Source organism: Myotis davidii, unplaced genomic scaffold (assembly GCF_000327345.1).
Source record: "Myotis davidii unplaced genomic scaffold, ASM32734v1 scaffold168, whole genome shotgun sequence".
Classification (NCBI taxonomy): Eukaryota; Metazoa; Chordata; class Mammalia; order Chiroptera; family Vespertilionidae; genus Myotis; species Myotis davidii.
The window spans coordinates 5,341,947-5,348,857 of NW_006383016.1; the positions used below are offsets into that span (position 1 = coordinate 5,341,947).

The 6,911-nt window shown below is 41.0% G+C and overlaps 1 pseudogene; it reads right to left on the reverse strand.

The window, feature by feature from the left end:
- Positions 1 to 5,416: 5,416 nt before the first annotated feature.
- On the reverse strand, positions 5,417 to 6,426 carry LOC102760631 (annotated as a pseudogene).
- Between the last annotated feature and the right edge of the window lie 485 nt (positions 6,427 to 6,911).

Below are 6,911 nucleotides of genomic sequence, written 5' to 3' on the forward strand. Positions count from 1 at the left end.
TGCAGCGACTGTGTCAAGCAGTAAGGATGGACCGGCTTCCGGCACTTTATCTAACAAATTTTTTATTGAGGGCTTACTAGGTGCTTGGCATGATTGTAGGCCCTGGTAATAAATATATCAGTAAACAAAACAGACAGAATCCTTGTCTTCATGGGGTTCCATTGAAGTGGGGAAAATAGACAGTAAACAAAAAGGTCAATGGCAAGTGTGGGTGATGGAAATATGATGAGGATTCTATGACCTAGCTCTATGAGTGCCCAAATGTTACTCCTGCTGTATCTTACTGGGCAAGCAATCCACTAAGGCCAGGGTCTCCATGGGAAGGGGAGGAGGACTTCACCTCTTGGTGCAAGGAGCAGCATGCATGTACAGGGAGGGAAGGAGCTGTGGGCAGCCACCTTTGGACACTATCACTGATACTCTAAGTATTTTTTTTTATTTTAACACTTAATTTAATCAATCTATTTCAAATACTGATAGGTGTTTACCTGGCTGTTAAATCTTTAAGCGCTTCCATATTGCACAACAACGACTTCCGTACTGATTCATGCTTCCACCTCTTTGCTCATCAGTCCACATTTGTAGATATTTTCCAGTTGGGGAAGGGTGAAAATACTCCTCTATTTTGTTGTTACTTATAAAAACGCACATGCATTAGCTGTTTGCTTTTCTTCTGATAGTATTATGCTGGGGTCCAACCCCAGCAGGTCCAGGGGTCCCCAAAAGTATGGACGGAGTTGGTGAAGAAGGAATGACATGGAGACAGCGTTCAGTTGATCAGCAGCCTTGCCAGGATCTCTAGCCACAATCTCCAGCCAAGTTCTGTGTCCATGTTCTCTTGCTAGGTTCTCCAGCCAGGTTCTCCAGGTTCTCCAGCCAGGTTCTGTAGCCATGTTCTCTCGCTAGGTTCTCCAGCCAGGTTCGGTCGCCAGGTTCTGTAGCCGGGTTCTTCAGCCAGGTTCTGTCTAGGTTCTCCAACCAAGTTCTGTAGCCAGGTTCTGTCCAGGATCTTTTGCCATGTTCTCTCCAGCGAAGTTCTTCTGTCTCTCGGTTCTGTGTAGGTTCTGTCTTCTAAGTTCTGTGTCCTAAGTTCTGTCTTCTAAGTTCTGTCTGATACTCTAAGTATTGATGAGTATAGGTATTCAAGTTTGGAACTCAGGGAGAGATTGGGTCTACTGAAATTGGACCGGAAATTTCTCTTTGGGCATCATTGTTTAGATTGGTAAACCTAATATTGTTTAATTGGAAACAAATTGCCTTCCTGCCTTTTTTTTTAATCCTCATCTGAGGATATTTTTCCATTGATGTTTAGAGAGAGTGGATGAGAGAGAGAAAGGTAGAGAGAAATATTGATGTGAAAGAAACACATCCATTGGTTGCCTCTCGCACGAGCCCCGACTAGGGCTAGAGCCAGGGAGGAGCCTGCAATCAAAGTACGTGCCTTGACCAGAATTGAACCGGGATCCTTCCGTCTGCAGGCTGACACTCTATCCACTGAGCCAAGCCAGCTAGGGTCTGCCTTTTTCTAAAAAAAGTAACTTAGTGGGGACTATGTTATTCTGTTGGATATGTCTGAGATAGTTAATAAAGAAACTGCATTCTTTGCTTCCTTATTCACAATCTTTCTAAACTGGATCGATGTCCCATGCTGTGTGTGTGTGGCACACGTGTGTCTGGCTATATTCACATTGGGCTGATTATTCCCAATGTATAAAGCAGTGCAGATGACCCAACCTTCCATTTGACCCCATTACTAATGTGTGCACCATTTCTCAATGTGGAGTCTTCTGACTTATTTCCTGAGTCCCCCAAATCTATAGGAATTAAACATTTTTTGGATTTTCATATTTATGATAAGCTTAAAGTAATACTAACACATTCTGAAACTCCTGGGCTACCTTCTTTAATTGAAGTAATCCATACAATTTCGTAGGAGCACTTGCATTGAATTTATGGTCATATTAGTACCAAATAAAGCCAAATTACATTGCAACGTACACTCTAGGGTTTTGCAGCCATTCTGTAGAGGAAGGTAGTGGGAGAATGGGTGAAACCATAAAGACCCCAGAGCTGGCCATCAGTTCATATTCACAAACCAGTGGCTATGCTGTGAAAATCTTGTCTTTGTGTACACAAATTAGCAATAGTTACATGGCAGTAAATGTGGTAGTGAAAAACAAAGCATTTTTTTTGTTAAATAGGTTTTTTTAAATTTCAATATTGTATTTTGGAGTGTGTTAATTGGCTTTTCAAGATAATGGATCCATTGTTAAAAAGAAAGCTTATTTTTTTAAATAAAGAGAAGCAATGAGGATGATAATAATAATGGTTAAAATGATGGTCCTAGTTTGCAACAGGTGAAATGAAACACGTCAATGCATATTCTGCTAGTGAACCAAACATAGGCAATCCAGTGGCAGCAAATAATGGCTTCTCATCCCATTACTCTAAATCAATGTTGATAATTTGCACTTTTTTGATTTTGTAGCTTAGTTTGCATTTCATTTGTAAACTTGACTTAGTTGTAGATTTGCATGAGAGCTATGGGCATAAAGCATTTATACTTCATCTTAAAGAATCATTATAATTAAGAGGATTTAAGTCAACGTTGATGATATATAATATTTTTTCCTTTAAAGTGTTGCTTTATTACCATGCTGGAGAAATACTGACTTAATGAATAAGCTTCTAGAAATCAAAGAAACAGTCCCATAATATTCTAGGGAAAGGTAAATGAGAAAAAAAAAACCAAACTAATTCTAAGGCCAATTTTTTCTCCCAGAGATATTTATAGGCTTGTAAAATTTAGGGTGTGTTTTTTTGTTGTTTATTTTTTAAAAATTGTTTGTTGGTTTTGCCTGTGTGGAACATAGGAAAAATGTAAACATACATCTCTAGGTTTGTTTGTTTGTTTGTTTAATATATCTTATTGATTTTTTTACAGAGAGGAAGGGAGAGGGATAGTCAGAAACATCGATGAGAGAGAAACATCGATCAGCTGCCTCCTGCACGCCCCCTACTGGAGATGTGCCCACAACCAAGGTACATGCCCTTGGCCGGAATTGAGCCTGGGACCCTTGAGTCCGCAGGCCGACGCTCTATCCACTGAGCCAGACCGGTTAGGGCTAGGCTTGTTTTATGGTTGGAGAAATTTTCTCTTTGTGCTCTGGTTGTACCAATCTACTCTCAGTTCCAAGAACACACCAAGCTTTTTGACACCTCAGAACCTTTGTACTTGCTGTGCCCTCTTTCTGGTCTACAGCACCTCTTTTGGCTCTCTGCATGACTCATCCTTTTTCATCTTTAGGTTTCTGTTTGCTTAAATGTTTTTTCCTCAGAATGTCCATCCATGATCACCTCTGTCTAAACAAGTTCCTCTTACCTTCCTTCATCACCTTCTTTATTTTTTTCCTAGTACTTCCAGGATCTCTCATGATTTAAGATGTTTATTTTACTCGTCCACGGTCCACTTCACCTTCTCCATCAGACTAAGTTATATGAGAAAGGCTGCATTGTCTCTGTTTGGGTTTTTTTTGCCATTGTAGGATCTAGCGGACTGCACATGGCACACAATAGGGACCCAATAAGCATATTGATTAAATTTGGAAATATGGTAATTGTTGCTTTTATGATCTAGTGTCTTCCTGGAAACTCTCATCTAGGAAGTCATTGTGAAATTATTGAGAACTTATTCAGTGGTGAAAACTACTCAGTAAGAATTAAAGAAACCAGTAGAAGGTCTTGGTGTATTGGTTGAGCTGAATGGTACAAAGCAAACAAAAATAGGCATCAGTGTCCCAATACAGTGTAGCTTTGTTATCTGAGCTACAAATACTCAATTGTTCTCCTGATTCCCATGGATTGCCTTTTGCCATGGTTTGATTAAGAGGTAAGAGGGAAGCCCTGGCTGGTTTGGCTCAGTGGATAGAGCATTGGCCTGCTGACTGAAGGGTCCCTGGTTCAGTTCCTGTCAAGAGCACATGCCCAGTTTGTGGGCTTGATCCCAAGAAGGGAACATGCAGGAGGCAGCCAATCAATGATTCTCTTTCATCATTGGTATTTCTATCTCTCTCTCCCTCTCTGAAATCAATACAATAATAATAATAATAATAATAATAATAATTTTTTAAAAAGAGGTAAGAGGGAAATAATAACCCTCCAAGGCCTGGTTCTGTCAGACCAGCTAGGATGAATGCCTCAGTCAGTGTGAGAACTAGGCAAGTAGATAACTAATGAATGATGAAAATAATAATTTTTAAACTTTGGATTTTTAATCCATCCAATCTCAAAGCTCTGTTGAGTTATATAGAATATCACACACAAAAGTATGTGCACTTTAGCTAATAATTCACCTAATTTTCACTCTTTTTCTGGTTTAAGTGATTTGAAATAATGGGCAAAACCATACTAAGCTTTGAACAAAGAAAATTTATCTTAAAGTGCCACTAGACTTTTAAAAAATATATTTTTATTGATTTCAGAGAGGAAGAGGGAGGGACAGAGAGATAGAAACGTCAATGATGAGAGAGAACCATTGGTTGGCTGGCTCCTGCATGCCCCACACTAGGGATAGAGCCTACACCTCTGAGCTACAAATACTCAATTGTTCTCCTGATTCCCATGGATTGCCTTTTGCCATGGTTTGATTAAGAGGTAAGAGGGAAGCCCTGGCTGGTTTGGCTCAGTGGATAGAGCATTGGCCTGCTGACTGAAGGGTCCCTGGTTCAGTTCCTGTCAAGAGCACATGCCCAGTTTGTGGGCTTGATCCCAAGAAGGGAACATGCAGGAGGCAGCCAATCAATGAGCGGTCTTACCTGTCTTTTTGAGGGTCTTACTAAATTTGTCGGCAGTTTCTAGAAAGTTCTTGAAAAACCTTAAAAGTGTGGTTTTGAACTCTATATCCAATTCAGAGAGGAAGAGGGAGGGACAGAGAGATAGAAACGTCAATGATGAGAGAGAACCATTGGTTGGCTGGCTCCTGCATGCCCCACACTAGGGATAGAGCCTACACCCCAAGCATGTGCCCTGACCGGGAATCAAATCGTGACCTCCTGGTTCATAGGTCAGTGCTCAACCACTGAGCCACACCTGCTGGGCTAGACTTTTTTTTTAATGGGGATACATAAAAGATAAAGCTTATGGTACAAACTGGCAATAGTCGATGAGTTGAGAACACACAAATACAGATGAAATGATTCTTGATGTTTATGATTCCATTGCTTTGTGTTATGAGCAATGCTTGGACCAAAATGGTCATCATTTTCAAACAGACATTGACGAAAAATATTTATTCATTTCTGTAGATTCTTTTTTTTTAATTTAAAGTATACCATCTCCTTTAAACTACACTAAACAATTTATTTTCACAAAACAGCCAATTTTCAAAGCCCTTTTCTAATTTTGGCATAAGGGAAGTTCAATCCACTAGAATCTTCTGGTATGTCATCCTATAAATGATGCTATCACATCCAGGATCCATGTTCCAAACATTGTAAGAGGTGATAATCACAGCCAAGGCCAAGGAGATCGTTATCCAAAGCACCATGTTGAAAACCACTGGATATTCAAAATTATACTTATATGCAAGGTTATAGGGCTTAGTGGGTTCTTCTTTTGTTTTGTTCCAAGGATAGCCCTTGTCTTCCTCACAAGTGATGTGTCATCTGATGACAGTCACTAGCTCTACCAGTGCATTCCAATCATAAAGACCATACATGCCACTTGCAAACTTGCAGAGCACCAACAAAGACCTTAGAAGCATCTCTGAATTGCTCAGAATCTTCTCCATAATGCTTCCCAATTTCATCCAAATCTGCCAGCTCCAGTGAATGTAAATCAGGAGAAGGATCCTTGGCTAGATGCTTATGTCAAGACAACAAACTTGAAGTATCATGCAGAACTGTGGTTCAGAAAAAAAGAGTAGATCAAGTTCATTGTTACTACTCAGAGAACTGAGGGGAAGTGAATTAAGAACAGAGTTTACTTGAAAACAGGCGATTGCGGGGCTGTTCTAACGTTACTGAAAGATCTTCAAAAATTGAGTTTGCCCTCCCCACCATTTACCCTCTTTCCTCAGTGGGAGCCAACTGCAAAAATACAGGAGTTTTTTGAGAAAATAAGGAATGAATGGAATTTGCAACACTGTCCAGACTAAAAGGAGCTGCATTCTCCAAAGGGTAAGAAATGACACCATCACCATAACAGTGGCCTGGGGGCAATGGAATAGGTTACCCACAGCAAGTCCCAGCCAAGAAAGGTCTCTTCCTCAGAGAAGCCCATGGTTCATGCAGCCACATCTGGGATTCGTTCTCCTGGTGCAGGCCAATTTCCACTGCAGAAAACAACAGACTCTGGTGATCTTAACACACTAAACTCATCCTCCAAAACACCCACCACCAAGGGCAGGGGCAGGATGAGCATGGCCATGGTTCCCTGCTGGCCAGTCTGTGCAGGGCAACCTGCAGCAGGCCTGATCGCCTCAGCACCTGACTCCCAGAGACCGCCCCATCATTCCCACCCCGGGGGCAGCCGTCACTTTCTCCACCAATCATCATCAGTGTGCTGGCACTTTGTCTTCTTTCATACTGAACTGGCATGACATAGGTTAGAACAGAGAGCTTGTCTGTGGTCCCCCCCAGAGCTGTGGAGATCCTTAGTACATCTAGAATGGAGAGTGGCTCTATGATTTCTGTGATGATTTCTATGTCTGTTTCTTTGGCTCTTTCTTCTTCTTATACAATAGTAGGTGGTCTGCCTGTCCCTGACTTTGTTACTTAAGGGTGCCAAGTTTTTGGAGAAAGATTTGAGGCTTCCAGTTGTCCTTCTTCCATTCCTCTTAAGTTAGCTTTGTTAACTTCCAAGGTACATTTATAAAATCACAAAAATAAAGCCAGCTGGAGTACTCAAAGTGG